This window comes from Cupressus sempervirens, chromosome 9 (genome assembly GCF_028749045.1).
Source record: "Cupressus sempervirens isolate cs-2001-9-10 chromosome 9, ASM2874904v1, whole genome shotgun sequence".
NCBI lineage: Eukaryota > Viridiplantae > Streptophyta > Pinopsida > Cupressales > Cupressaceae > Cupressus > Cupressus sempervirens.
In genome coordinates this window covers 677,560,541-677,577,419 of record NC_143126.1, presented here as the reverse complement: position 1 = coordinate 677,577,419, position 16,879 = coordinate 677,560,541, and the positions used below count along the sequence as shown (strand labels likewise).

The 16,879-nt window shown below is 32.3% G+C and overlaps 1 pseudogene; it reads right to left on the bottom strand.

The window, feature by feature from the left end:
• Positions 1-4,608: 4,608 nt before the first annotated feature.
• The window catches only part of LOC149540544 (filament-like plant protein 4), a 58,503-nt pseudogene continuing 46,232 nt past the window's right edge, over positions 4,609-16,879 (bottom strand).

Below are 16,879 nucleotides of genomic sequence, written 5' to 3'. Positions count from 1 at the left end.
TAAGGGAAAAATACCAACCATAATTGAAAATTTGCAAGTACACCTAAAAAATCTTTTAGAAATAAAACTTGTCAAGGAACTCATACACTTTGGATCTTCAATCAAGTGTATAAGATCACATTGGATCAAGTGTTGAATAGAGCTAACAAACATGATCAATCAAATAGGTTCTCTAACATTATTCTTTACGCTAAGCATAGAAGATACAAATTGGTCTAACTTACAATACTTGATTAATAATAGTCATTCTATAAAAAATGCAAATAAGGAAACAATATTTGGAAAATATAATCAATAACCCACACATCATGACTCTTTACTTACATCAACGATTCACAATATTTTGCAAAGAAGTAATAGAAAAAATCCTTAATGGAAAAAATTATTGGTACAAATATAAGTGACAACATAAAGGAATTTTGCATATACATGGACTTATATGGCTTCAAGATGTACTAGATATAGACAAAATTGATTGGAGTAATGGTGTAGAGCTTGACAAGGCAAGAAAATTCTTTGACTGATATCATGCAGTGCAGGTCATATAAGAAACACAATGTTTAGATCTCTACTAGATGATCCATATTCATTAACCGCAAATGGAATATTTTCTACAGATCCTATAGATGTTTGCAAATATATTGTTCACCATTTACAAAGGCACACAAAATGTTGAGAGGGAAGTTACCTACGAAAGAAAGGGAAAAAATTAGAATTTTGATACAAAGCTCCATGGAAAGAGAAAAATGTCTCTACCTTGTCATGCAACAATGATAGAATAAAAAAATATGAACCTACAAGAAATGATGACAAGTTTAACTACACAATCGAGACATGTTGTCAATATGGGAGATAACATAGGCTATTATCCAGTAACTTCGTGATCACTTATTCTAAATTACATTGTAAAGTATGCCTTAAAGGCAAAGACATAATCAGAGACTTGCACAATATATTAGTAAGAATATCAGGGGCTCAATGAGATGATAGTCCAACTCTTTATTCTTATTAAAATTCATAACATAAATTATTGCAAAACGTGATGTAGGGGTGCATAAGACATGTTACATGCTTCAAAAACTACCCCTTGTCATTGTTAGTCATCCTTTTATAACTTTAAACATTGGGCGAAAAGTATTCCAATGAATAACCATTGATACAAATGAAAGAAAAATGCAAGCTACCTACTTACAAATGTTAATGGAATGCCCTATAGAGCTTGAGGTGACAACATTGCTCGAATTTGCTAGATCATACACATATTCTACAAAATGAAAATAATGAAAATGGAAAGAGAGGGAGTTTAAATCCATTGTTAATGTCTATCAAAAGTTTTGCAACATCCCATATGAAGGCTCAAACCAATTTGAGTTGTACTATTGGACCAAATTACTTGTATGCAAGCAATTCTAAAACTTAAAAATAGAAATTGGACTTACTAGGGATCCAATAATTGTAAATTGGAGGTAGATGACAACAAGTGGGTATGAAGTATGGCACATTGACTGTGTTATGAAAAAGGAAGCAATCTTATTGATTGTAGAGTTTTTTATAGAGTGTGTTATGCATTTTGGCATGGATCATTAATCCCTATGAAGGAAAGTTAACCACTTAGATAAAGAGGCAAAAAGGGAAGCATCCAGATCATTGATTATATTCTAGAAGATTCTATAGATGTCTATTTTAGGGAAAATCCAAACCCTATTCCAAAATGATGCAAAGAGTGGTGAATGCATATGCGAAGGAATTGTGTTTTGGAGGTTGCAAGAGAAATTGTGAAGTAATAGAGTATAGCGACTAGGTGAAGTAGTGAAGAGAAGAGAAAATATATGTCAGATAGGAGATAATATCATAGAGTGGAAAGAGAAGATCTATAATCAAAATTATGAGTGCAAACTAAAGGATCAGGTACTAATACATTTTTGCAAATAAATCAGGGTAAATCTCTTAACAAAGTAGTAATAATAGGCCTAAGTAAACCTCCTAACAAAGTGCTTACTTCATTGTAAGTTTTAAATCCTTTAATCAAGGTAGACCAAATAGTCTTATAAAGCTCTTAACAAGTCAAACCCCTCACATGGTAGATCATCAAAAGTGATGAACTTTGTTACTACAGTAGTGAAGATTTGTGGGTGTCATCCCCACCCTAGCTTTACCTTCACCTTGGAGGGTTTCTAGGTAACCAAAATATTTTTTATTGTGTTTAATTTTAAACAAATGGATGTGATAAATAGTTAAATTTATTTCACCATTTCAAGTTTAAGGTTATGTTATTCATGCTTTAGATATGAGATAGATTAAGTGGTGATTACAGTTAAGTCATTATTTTCTTTGAAGGATAAAAGTTTAAGTAATCCTAATTCACCCCCATCAACCTCCTCTCAGTATCTCACTATCCCAATAAACTTCCAATAGAATCATGTCTTTGTCTTGGCTCATTTTGATTATAAAGATGCATTGCAGAAATCTATTATATTTGTTGAAGCTCAACACCATTGGGAATGCATGACAAAGAAAAAATTAATCAATTTTTCCAAAAAAAAAACAATACTCACATTCATTAAATCTACCAATAAAAACTTTTCAAGGGATTTACATATTAGGACCTTTCTTCCCTATTACTGCATCCATCTTTCTAAGAAGGCTCATATTTTCAAAGGTGTACAAATATTGTGACTATTACGATAATAGATAGTTTCTATTATCTCTATTTAGTATCTAATGGTTATCTATTTTAATCTCTTGTAGATATTAGAATATTTCTAATATTTGGTTTTATGTTTCTAGAATAGAATGTTTCTATTCTTTACAATTGTTTCTTAAGGAAACATCATTCAATCTCTTGTATAAATTGCTCTCTTGATCACTATTAATATCAAGCAAATATTTTCCAATTAATTCGTAATATGTCATCAAAGACAATACTCTAATTTTTTAAAAATAATTATAAATTTATTTGTTGAAATTATTTTCCTTTTATTTTTGAAATCATTTTCATGCATATTTTCTTCCAAAACCTCTGGTTTGACTAGGATTTTCTACCAAAAAAATCACACCATTTCATTTGTAACTCTTGTGATTTTTTTCATCTACAAACTTGCACCCTTCTATTTACAACTAGTGCAATTGAATCCTCTAAAAATCAACGGTTATTCTTTGCTATTCATGTGGAATTTTGTTGGGCACCATTTCTCTGCAACTCACACCCAAATTTTTCTGCCACTCGCGTTCAATTTCTTTGAAAAATTGTGCATCTATTTTTTGGCCAATTTTTTCCATTTAAAAAAAGGTTTTTTTTTTTTGCGTATTTCGAGGTGTCTAGGTTTTTTACAAACCTCTTATATTTATTTGCACCCACATTCTACAGTTTTCTCTACAAATCCACCATTTTCCTAAGCTTTTATGTAGCCAAGGCCATTTTTGTTTAAAAACCTAATTTTTCAGTACTAGATTTAGAATATTTTTAAATATTCTTGGTGGGTTTTTTGAGAGCTCATATGGGTTGTCGTCTAATTTTTCTAGATCCCTCAATTTTTGTGCATCATTTTTTGTGCTAGTAGATCCAGAACTTGATAACATATTCGAGCTCTCTTCTGGGTACCTTTTCACTTTTTAGGGTCTTCTATTTTTTTCCTTGAAGTATGTGCCTTCACATATTTTCATTCTTTTTCATTGAAAAATGTGTTATGACATCTTTGACTAATATTTTTCTTAATGGAAAACAAAAGTCCAACGATCACAATTATGGCACGTGGAAACAATGGATGCTAGCCATCTTTGAATATCGTGACAATGATAAGATGGTTCTAGGTACTACAACTCAACCTACTCAAGTAGGTCCTAATCTAAGCAATATGGTTCGTAGCCCACAATGAACAATGTGAAGCACATGGAGTAGACAAAATATGTCTTTTATGCCTTTTGATAGCTTCATGCTATAGATAGATTAACCATTAAGGGAGGGTATGATAATAATATATAGTTTCTAGTATCTATATTTAGTATCTAATGGTTATCTATTGTAATCTCTTGTAAATATTAGAATGTTTCTAATATTTCATTTTTTGTTTCTAGAATAGAATGTTTCTATTCTTTACGATTATTTCTTAAGGAAACATCATTTTGTCTATTTAATAGATTGATCTCTTGATTACTATTAAATCAAGCAAATATTTTCCAATTACTTTATAATAGTGATTGTCAATAAAACCACAGAATGTGAGAAAATTAAAGATATCAAAGATGTAACATAAATTCCTTCCTCCAACTTGTCTCCCCTTCATCAAGATTGACCTTGGTATGACTTATATATTGTCTTTTATAGTTATAAATTGTTCAACTAACTCCAAAACTGAGTACCTTCTCTTTTTAACAACTTTGAATACATTTTATTTTTAACAATATGACAACTTGATAGCTCTTTGTACTTTTGAAATCTTATCATGTAATAACATCCTAGAAAAATTGAAATGGACACAAATAAACCAATTACCATAGTAGTCTATTTACATTATGAGGATGTAACTAGAAAAAATTAGACAACTTATTACAAATGGCTTCCATAGACTTGCATATTGATTCAAATGAACTTAAAATATATTTATATGATCATATAAACTCAAATATGGATGTAATAACCCATTCCATGGCCTCTAACCTGTTTGAGTGCCTTTGTACTTGATGCTTTGCACCAGAAATATCTCCCTTTGCTATCAAACTTTTGGTGGCTTAAAAAAGTATTTTCTTGATTACAAATATCATGGGAAGGTCCAGGCTATTTGGGGAGCTTCCTATCACAAGCATGGGAAGTAGAAAGTGATTCAACTTCTTCTACTACAGCACACTGAACATCTTGCAAAACCTTTTGCACATCCCCACCCTCAGCTTGTGCCTCAAATATCATATCTAATCTTTCTTGAAGATTGATTAAAGTATTCCTGTTGGCAATATTTTTAGATTGCAATTTAATCAACTCTTTCAACACAGAAACAAGAGTTTGGGACATATCTGAGCATTGCTAATTCACAGATTGAAGCTCTTACTAGTACAAAAATAACAATATATGACTAAATAAACTACTAGAAATTGCATATATATGATCAATTTTGATCACGTGATCATTGGTAGTTTATTTCCAATCATTAATAAGGTAACCAAATTTATAATTAAATTATTTTAATCATTAATTTGGTCGTTGATTAGATTTTTTATTGTTATTAAATAGTAGTTTATTTTGAAGTATATTTGGTAGTTAGTTTGGTAGTTAATTTGATAGTATATTTGGTAGTTGATTTGGTAGTATATTTGTTAGTTGATGTGGTAGTATATTTGGTAATCAAATTGGTAGTTGATTTGGTATTTGATCTGGTAGCATATTTAGTTGTTGATTTGGTAGTTGACTAGTCATCTATTTGATAGTTGATTTTGTCATTTATTTGTTCATTTCCATTAACTAGTACTAGATCTAGTTATGAAATGAATAATTTATTCAATATCATAAATTTTAAAATTAAAAAATATATATGATATTAGAGTTGAAAATATTAAGCAAATGATAATATGACACATAAACAATACTAAAATTAAAAGGTTGGTTCAAAATCATGAAGAATAAAAATATTACACATGAACAACACTAAAATTAAAGGATTGATTTGATATCATGAATTAAAAAAAAGGTAACTTGGGATAAAAAAATTAATCTAAATATATATAAGTAATAATATGTCAAAATTATCTAGAGTATACACATAAATATGATAAAACATGTCAAAATTGTCTAAGACTTTCCAACGATTTCAAATATACCTTGATAATTAAAATATTTAAACAACACATTCAAAATACTAAAATATAAAATAATGAGCCATATTTTCTAACTAATATTACATTGATCAACTATGTCATTTTCTCCAAATACTACAGTGGCCACTGTGTGAAGGTTTCCTCTTCTCTTTGAGATGAATAGATCCATCTGTTTTATCTTCATAAGAAAGTGATATATTACTTTTTATAGTTATAATGTCTACATTGACATCTCTAGTTCTATTCAAGTTTTCTCCATGTAAAATAGATAAGGAGTGAATAATCTCAATACTAAAAACACAACCATCATATGAATGCAAAACTTTTATCTTTTCTTTTTGATGGAGGATTCAAATCTGTGAGGCAGTACAGCGAGGCACAAGGCCTATGAGCTACCAACTAGCAAAGGCCACCACACTTTATCCCCTTCTTTAATTTTATCAAAACATTTATACAAAATGAAAAAAAGCATGTTTTCTTACATAGGTAATTAAAGGCCAAAAGTATAAAATAAAATATTAGTGTAGTACTTATGAAAAAGATTTATTTTTCATTGTTAAAGGTAAAATATTCTTGTAAAAAGTTTAGGAAGTATACTTACTAAAATAGAAATGACTACTCTTGGTTGCAAAGGTATGTACTTGAGATAAAAACATGCTTGAATAAAAATGAATACATACTTGTGATACCATTTTTCTAATATGTGGCTCAAAGATGATGTCTAGCATATCAATCAATCAACCCATTGTTGCAATTCCTATCTCAACCCTTGAACATAAAGGAATCAAAATTAGGAAGATGCTAAATGAGTTGAAAAATTATAAAGAAATACACTAGACAAAATTTTGAAATAATCTCCATAAAGTTCATGTTCATACAAACCAACCAATTTATTTGAAGATATTGAATTTGTGGGCCTTTTCAAGCCCCTCCATACACATATGTGTTCTTTTATTTTTTTAAATGTTTTAGAGTTGGTTACTTCATTTTGGATTTGAATAGAAAGCTCCTTAGGAGATAGGACTAAAACAATAGGACCTTCTCTTGGGCCTGGCATATATCTAATATTCACCATCTTTGGAGAAAATTCCTCAACCAATATATTTTGACACCATAGAAACTTCATTGTAATAAAGAAGAGGGTTCAAAAAGTCAAAGAAGATAAAATTAAATAAGCCATAAAATCATATTAATGTATTCTTGAATTACTGAATATAGAAGACATAATCACTAACCTAAGGTTTGTTGTGCATTAACATGAACAATGCTAGGAAAAAGATATGCCAATGTCTTCTCAAAACCAATTTCAACAAGTAAAATAAAATCCCACCTCTTTAGAGCCATTGGCCACCCCTAAGCTTGAATAGTCATTTAGTTAGTAAATCTAGCTTTTAGTATCTCTTCAAGCACATACTTTGACAAAGAATCCATAATGTTAGTCCAAAAGCTTTAACATAATGCATGTATGAGAAGTTTTTAAATGTTTTGGATCCTCCCGTAAGGTGAATTCATAAATGGTATGAGAGTCATTTCTTTATCCTATAGCATACTTATAAATTAATATCTTCTGCATGCTTTCACAGGATAAATAAATAAAGGAAACACAATACTCTTACTTAATCCCACATGATTCTTAAAGTAAATCGAACATTAATCAAATTTTTGTCTCTTTGAAGTTTACCTTGTATGCATATTTCAAATTCAAGCTTTCACCCTTATATTCTACACTACACAAGCTATTCATAAAGTTCTCTGCAAGTAAAGCATGAACATGATAACCTTGACACTCATCTTGAACTCCATCCACCAAATTCACTTCACTAGCAAGGAATATGACAAAAGATCTTGGTTGCATGAAGAAATTAGTATTCAACATAATAATATAGTACACACAATTAATAGCTTTAATTAAAAGAAAAACTAATGATATCTACACATGATGCATTTATTGCACCAAACTTTGAAAATATGAATAAAAATATGGCTCACAAATGCAAATTGAAAAATATAGGCAAGTCAAATAATGTAACAAATTAACAATACACTATGAAAATGCATTGTTCTCAATGCACTATTATGTAACTATCAATTTTGTTAACACATACTCCAAATATGTACTCTTTGCCCCCATTAAGATATATCATAAATGTTAACAATTATTCATTTATTTAAGAAGTAAATGAATCCAATTATGAATCAATCACTATGTCTCAACCATTATTACCATTATCTTGTTATATTTAATTAATTGCATAATATATTATTAGTGCATTAGTAATAAATTGAATAGATAATGGCTTTCTCATTTACCCAAACATGCATTAGCAATAAAATCAATGATCCAAGGTCACAAATTACAAACACATATCTCCTAAAATGAAATATAATTTGTCTAGTTTAGTCTATTCAAAAAGACTGGTTTAATTTGAAGGATAGAAATTGATAGGTTGCTAAGAAAAAGTTAGAATATTCCTAACCAATATACTAAATATGTGCTAAAAATCTAGCATGCCAAGATATGTTAGCTTTTTAATCTCTGTCCTAACTCCTAATTGGGCATTTGAATCTACTTAATTATCTATTATGAATGGGTTGGTTGACTCTTCTATGGCACAAATCAATTTTACCGAGGTTGGATAAAACTAGCACTTGCACCGACATATTTCAAATATAACAGATGTCAGAGAGCATGAATGTTAATTACATATTTCAATGTAATTAGAGATTTTATTGAAAATCTAATAGCATATCAATTTTAACATAGATTTATCATATATATGTATTCTCTTTTTAATAGATAAAAATATCTTACTTGGAAGAAAATTAATCCTCTTTTTAATAGATAAAAATATCTTACTTGGAAGAAAATTAATAATGATAATGAAATCCTGAAATATTTGTATGCTCAAAATATTAAAAAATTATTGGTTTGTACCATAAATATTAAAAATTAAAAGCAAGAATAAATTTAAAAAATTTCTCTATCAAATGCCCCCCACCTGTTTGTAACAAGGGTCAGTGGCCCTTCAGAACTTGTTGTATCCTTAAACAAAAGCAAGACAATGATAAAAAATAATAATATAATAGTATCATAAAATATTCATGTCTTTGCACACATCCTAGCCTATCTAATTTTCCCACCTCTCCTAAAACCCATATAAGAAGTCAACACAAGATCTCGCCACAACCCACATATCAGATTTTGCAAATGGCTAAGTGGGCATCTAGAAAAGTGAGTAGGTTTGCCTTAGCTTATATAGTGGAGGATAGTTGAAATGATCCATTTGTTTTATTGTGTTTTTGAGAGAAGATTAGGAAGAGAATTCAATAATTGAGGCTTTTAACTTTATTTACAATCACAACCACCTCCTAGTTTCAGGTTACATCCTACTGATGAAGAGCTCATGACAAATTATATCATCAAAAAAATTTAGACAACAATTTCAAAGGAAGGGCCAATGCTATAGTGGATGTCAACATGTGGGAGCCTTGGGAAGGAAGGTAAAATCCCCTCCTTTATTTTTTAGTGTGTGTATAATTCCACACACCCATTTGATCTCGAATGATGCTATGTACATACTAAATGCTATGTGTTTGTACTGAGTACTCCAAAATCATCCATTTTGTTCCTCCATCTATACACAATGTCTATCTAATTTTTTTCTACTCACGTGCCCATTTCATTTCATATGATCATTTGAAAATTGTGATAATACAAGCTCTCAATTATTTCCTCTTGATTGATCATGTCATATATGCTAAATGAGAGCTTTAGGATAAGGTATGACCATCCAACAATGCATAAGGGATTTTGTTAGATGGTGTAGATGATGTCAATGCATTTTCCTTGAGAGACATGCTTCCAAAATGGAAGTATAGATAAGTAATGTGAACCGTTGGACATAATGTGTGAACAAAATGTGGGCATCGAATGCCATGGTTATTAGATATGCACAAAATAGATATATTGAGAGAGAATATATATATATACATATATATATATACATATACATATATATACATATACATATATATATACATATACATATATATATACATATACATATATATATATATATGTATATATATATGTATATGTATATATATATGTATATGTATATATATATGTATATATATATATGTATATATATATGTATATGTATATATATATGTATATATATATATATATATATATATACATATATATGTGTATACATAGTTATATGTATACATACGTACGTATGCATATGTATACATACATACATATACATATGTATGTATACATAGGTATGTATATATATGTATGTAGATGTGTGTGTGTGTGTGTGTGTGTGTGTGTGTGTGTGTGTGTCTATATATATATATATATATATATATATATATATATATGTTGAAGTTGCAATTTCCCTAGTAGACATGCATGCAAAATGTAGAACCGTAGGAAACACATTTTAATTCTTATATTGAATGCCTCAATGAAATGTTGTCTTGAGGCAAGTCAATGTTGTAGGATATGCAAATTGACTTGCTGAAAATATTTGCACACATGTATGCACATACGAGTGTGCACATGTATATCAAAGAAAGTGTGTTAAAAACATGTGTTTTTCCAACATCCTCTCATCTATGTCAAAATGGAACATTTGGAATGGGTTATAGACATCTCTTAAAGCATAAATTATAGAGAACTATTGTTGGATTTTATTTTTTCTCTGTTAGCTTGGTAGACAGGCATGCAAAATGTGGAATCATAGTTTGCCTCTACATAGTTCGCTATGGTAGAGTTAATACTAAGTACTACTACTACCACCACTACTATTGACTGACAGAGCATCCTATAACTACTATTGTCCACTAATGTGGTTTTATGTAAGCCACATCTAATACAGAGACTGAACAAGACCCTTCATTTTCCTTTTCCCTTTCTTATCCTTTGGAAAAGCTCACTGTGAAGACATAGATCACAAGGGCATAGTAGAAGACATAAATATATATTTGTAAGAATTTTCCTTAGGGCAAAATTCACCCAAGATCAAGGAACTCAAACACAAGCACAACAGTAGACCAAGAGTATGATCAGAATAACAATATGTATTCAATTCAATATGAAAGTACACTAGGAGTGCCTATATATAAAGGCCTCGGAATGCTTCTAGAATGCATAGAAATTAGCAACATGACAAGTCATACAACTAGGCACATGTCCACCAGATATGGGTTATCCTCCATTAAGCACAAGAGTAAGTGCAATGATGAGAGGATAAGCCTACAAAGGTGTAGCATGCAAATTTATGTTGTAGACACCATGCACTAAATTAGGAGTGTGAATAATTATGTTGTCTACATGAAAACTTAGTTGATGATGCAAAATCTAGTGTTGTAGACACCATGTGTTGAATTAGAGTTGCTTACTTCTGTGTTGTCAACATGACAATTCATAAAAGTATGCAAACTCCTAAGTGTCTAACTAAATAAATAATAAAATAATGCAATATAATAAAATAATGCATTAACCTAAGTAAACTTAAGTAAAGTGTAAATAGTAAATACATATTTACACCAACACCCCCCCTTAAGTGCAACTTAGGGGAATTCCCTTAAGCTTACAAAAACTAGGATGAAATGCATGATGGGTCTCAACTACTAGGCCATGTTAGGTACCAATGTACATAATGAAATGCAATCTCTCATAAAGAGAAGAAAGAGGGAAAACCTCATGTGAAAAAACCTCCCCCAAAAAGAGATATGAAAAGACAAGATGCATGGATGGATGGAGTAATCAAGACCCCCCCATTATGACATACATCAAGTATATACAATAGTGAAGAATGATAAGGAAAAAAACCCCTAAGAAGAAAAAGCCCCCCCTCCCCCCCCATAAGAAAGAAGGGGAAGAGAGCCAAGGTAGTCCCCCCCCCCAAAGGAAGAATGTTGACTAGTGGTAGCTACTCCAATGAAGAAGCTAGTCCATGAATGTTGAATCATGTTCCTCCCCTTGGGAAGAAACAATGGCAAAGGTACAATCCCAAAGATGTATGGTGGCCCCAAAACTTGCTCAAGTGTCCTTGTGTTGATGTTGATGGTTGTCCCATCCAATAGTGCTGAAAAGAATGAATGTAGATCTCGCAACATTGTCTGTAGAACCTATTTGAATGAACCATCTATCTCCTCAAATGATGAAGAAACCTCCTATAACTATTGTACATAAGGATCCATAATCATGTCAACGTGTGAAGATTGATCATGTAGAGAATGGACATGACAGTAAGAGTGAGCCCTCACAACAACTATAGAAGGATCATCTTCATCAAAGAGATGATGTAAATCATCAATGATGTCTCCCAATTCTGCTATGTATGACTCCACAAACAAACCTGAAATGTCTGCTATGTAGTCATCCCCTATTGTTGAAGCTAGAAGACAAGGTGTACCCTACTGTGTTGGACCTATCACTATGGTAATATATGCATGTGGACTATATTGATGTTGTGATCTCTCACTGCAACTGTCGATAGAACCCCATGTATCTAAATCTATTGAAGCACTATTGTTGGTGTCACTATCAGTTTCCATAGTGTAGGAAGTGCGAAGAGGATTAGAGGATAAACTGGGTGAACTTTCCTCAAAGTGAACATCCTTCTCTACAAAAATATTATAATTCTCAGGATCCATAAGTCTGTATGCCTTAACGTTGTCTTCATATCCAATGAAAATATAAGGCCTAGATGGTGGTGCCTTGCATCCGTTATGTTGGCCCATACTGGACAACCAAAGACTTTGAAGTGATTCACACCTAGTTTTCTGCCGCACCATGCCTCAAAAGGAGTCTTACCATCTAAGGCACTATGAGGAGACCTATTAAGTATGTGAGTGGCACTGTTAATAACTTTGACTTCAAGTGTAGGATCAAGAGACTTGGATTGTATCATGCAAGTTTCCATGGACTTAAGAGTTTGTGTCCTCAATGGTGCAACATCTCTCTTGTGCGGATTGAATGTTGGTGGGTTTTGAAGATCAATTCCCTCAAGCTTGCAAAAGTCTTTAAGTCTTTTGTCCACATATTTTCTTTCATTGTCCATTCATAGAACCTTGATGGCTTTCTTGGATTTCTATTCAACATGAGTCTTGAAGGTTAGAAGCTTATCAACCACTTCATTCTTGTGATGAAGAAAGTAGACCCATGTGTAGTGTGAAAAGTCATCAATGAAAGTAAGGATGTAGCAACCCTAGTTGACTGATGTCACTACAAAAGGACCTGCTAAAACCATGTGAACCAACTGAAGAACAACTGGTGCTCTTGAAGATTTCCCTTTATCAAACTTCTCCTTGAGATGTGTATCCACTGAACATGATGAACATTCTCCTTTAGAAAAGTTGAGTGTTAGTAGACCTTTGACCATGTGTTTGGAGCAAAGTTGCTAAAGATAACAGAAGGCAAGATGACCAAACTACTCATGCCATAATTTTATTTGTGGATGTGATTGAGTCAACAAGGCTTGATAAGGAGACTTAGGCACAAAGTGGGAGAAGGAATAAAGCCTCTTGTCATGATTGGCTTTCCCCACTGCAACCAATGAATCATCTTTTAGACTTTGCACCATTACTAAATTTGGAAGGAACTCAACTTTGTTGCCATCTCCAAGCTGAGTGATTTGGTAAATTGAGAGAAGATTAGAGCTTAGGTTAGGAATATAGAGAACGTATTTGAATTCCCAATTTTTCAATTCCACATCTCCTGTCCCTTCAACTTCCATTTTAGTATCATCTCCCACAAAGATATGTGGTACCTATGACTGGTTCAATGAAGAAAAGTCTCCCTTTGAAGAACCCATATGATAGGAGGCACCTAAGTCAAGAATCCATTCCGATGAAGAACTTGTATCTTCCATAAGTACTTGCCCTTTTCCCTTTGAATTGAGTGGAGTTGAATCCTTGGAAGTATCTAGCACTTGAATTTTGCTCTTCCTGAGTAGGTTTTCCAACTCATCGATTCTCTTAATATTGCAATGATGCTCATCATGATTTGGCTTCTTGCAATATGCACAATTTTTTTTGTCCTTTTCATTATTTCCCTTCTTGTTGGAAGAAGAATTGCCTTGCTATGAGGAGGATTGTTGTGTCTCAAATTGTGATTTCTGCCTCCACTGCTTCTTCTTGCTATTGTTAGAACTTTTTCCTCCTTGACTTGATTGTTTCTCATCACTAGCCACTAATGCTTTGGTCTTTGATGTCATGAGAAGTCCCAAATCTATCAAGTGAGATTGTTCAAGAATCAACATTTTTACAAATGCATCAAATGTAGGCTTTTGGAAAGCACATCCCATGGTTAATCTGTGAGTATTATAACTTGAAACAAAGGAAGCATACTCTGAAGCTATTCTCTTTAGGATATGATGAATCAACTTTTCATCATTCATGAGATTTCCATAATGTTTAAGTAGTGCCCTATACTCATTGGCTTTGTTAATGTAATCTTGAATTGTGTCAAAGTTCTTTGGATCCAATAGAAGTAGATCGTCCTCAATCTGAAAACCCTTTTCCTCATCCACCATACCATATAATGCTTCAAGTTTGTCCCATACAGGTTTGGATTCCTTGAAACTGGAAATGTGGAAGAAGAGATCTCTATGTATACAATTCCTAATAATTTCTAAAGCTTGTTGGTCTTGTTTTTTCTAATCAATGAGTGTTGTAGCATCAGTGGGTTTGGGAATTGTACCATTAGCATAAAGACTTATACCTTTTTCCATTAATCTACTCCATGCAATATCTTTCCATGTAGAATAATTGTGGTTGAATTTAGAAGTGGACATTTAGATGAAGCCATGATGAAAAAAATGAAAAGAACACACAAGAGAGACACAAAACACAATACACACCCTCCCTTTTCACTCAATCAAAAGATTCCCCAAAAAAGATGTTGTTGGCACTTTATATGTAATGCATGTACAATAGGCCACTTGTCAAAATGTACAAAGTGGAATTTTGATTTTATTGTTTACAATTTCCTTTTGAGGCCCAAATCTATCACTAAGCATTGTAGCTCACATGTACAAAATTTTTGAAACATAATCAAAGCAATACAATGCAAAAAATCCCTAAGTCTAAAAGTGAGATTTTTGTCCACACAACACTAGAATTTGAATGCAGATCTGGAAATTAAATGAAAAATAATACATTTTAAAAAAAAAATGGAACCTAAAAATGTGTCCAGATGAGCCCGTATGAAGTGTTTCAAGTTGCAAAATGTAGGATTGGACATGTACAGTCACCAAAAAATGCAATTTCTAAGAAATCCTTGCACCAAAACTAGAAAGAATACCACCACTAAAAAGTTCAAAAAATTCTACCTGAAAAAAAAAAAATGACACCTGATTTGGAGTCCAGATGACTGAGTTATGGCCTCCCAAAGTCAAATTGTCAAATCAAAACTACATCTAGTGAGGGGTCTAGGCAAAAAGCTGTGAGCTTAATTTTGATGAACAAATGACCATTGCAGCAATTGAAAAATGCCTGGGAATGACAGCCAGATGATCATCAAATTTAACACTATGTCTAGCTGATGTCAACAAAAAAAAAGCCACCCTAGATGATGTGGTACACTGACTTGACCATAGATTACTGACACATATCAGTGTATGGATCTATGATCAAGCATATGTGTTAGTTGTATGGTGCTTACATGCTCAGTCTGATGTGGTAGATGAGGTGGTTGTGTCAGAGTTGTTGAGGTGGTGTTGGTCCATGATGGTAGAGGAGTTGATGTGTCAATGGCAAATTCTTTCGTGCATGGAGCTTGCTGCATGGCACCAGTAGTCGGTGCTGTGTTTTTCTGGTGGGCAGAGGTTTGACTGTAGGTTTCAAAAAATCAAATGCCAATAGGGGAGCAATGGGAATAATCCCACATGCACCCCGCAAAGGTAGTGGGTAGTGTTGTTAAACACTATGCCACAGAGTTTCTAAACAAAGCAGTAATTGTTGATGAGGGATTGTGCAGCTGCTTAGTGTAGTTAGAATCTGGTGTGGGAAGTATGAATGCCACTGGAAATAAATGTAAGATTTAGCCAATGTATAATTTTAGACTGCTAGAAAATATGTGATAAATGTTGCGAAAAAGAATATTCTCTACAGGGGCTAGGGTGTCACTGCTCAATTCTTGCAAAAAAAAATTCCCTATAGAGGCTTGTAGGGCCGAATTTTTTTCGACAAATGTAGAATTCAAAAATATTGCAGAGAAGGAGAAAATTAACAGATTTGAAAAACAATTAGGAAAATTTGCAAATGATCATACTGGGTTTGCAAATTAGGCCTTCAGGTTTCGATTTGCAAAAAAAATTGCCTCAAAATTAACTTTTGGCCTAGGGTAGGTGAATGTATAGCTGATTTTCATTGAGTTGACATTCTAGACACAATGGCGAGGTCCTTTTTGGCTCTAGACACTCCCAATGACAACGATACTCTAGATCTAGGTCAAGGTGCTAAAGTAACAATGGTCTTGAATGACTATGTGAAGAGAAATTCTCCAAGCTCTGATAACATGTAAGAATTTGCCTTAGGGAAAAATTCACCCAAGATCAAGGAACTCAAACACAAGCACAATAGTAGACCAAGAGTATGATCAGAATAACAATATCTATTCAATTCAATGTGAAAGTACACTAGGAGTGTCTGTATATAAAGGCCTCTAGAATGCTTCTAGAATGCATAGGAATAAGTAACATGATAAGTCATACAACCAAACACATGTCCACCAGATATGGGTTATCCTCTATTAAGTACAGGAGTAAGTGCAATGATGAGAGGATAAGCCTACAAAGGTGTAGCACTCAAATTTATGTTGTAGACACCATGTGCTAAATTAGGAATGTGAATAACTATGTTCTCTACATGACAACTTAGTTAATGATGCAAACTCCAGTGTTGTAGACACCATGTGCTAAATTAGAGTTGCTTACTTCTGTGTTGTCAACATAACAACTCATAAAAGTATGCAAACTCCTAAATGTCTCACTAAATAAATAATAAAATAATGTAGTATAATAAAATAATGCATTAGCCTAAGTAAACTTAAGTA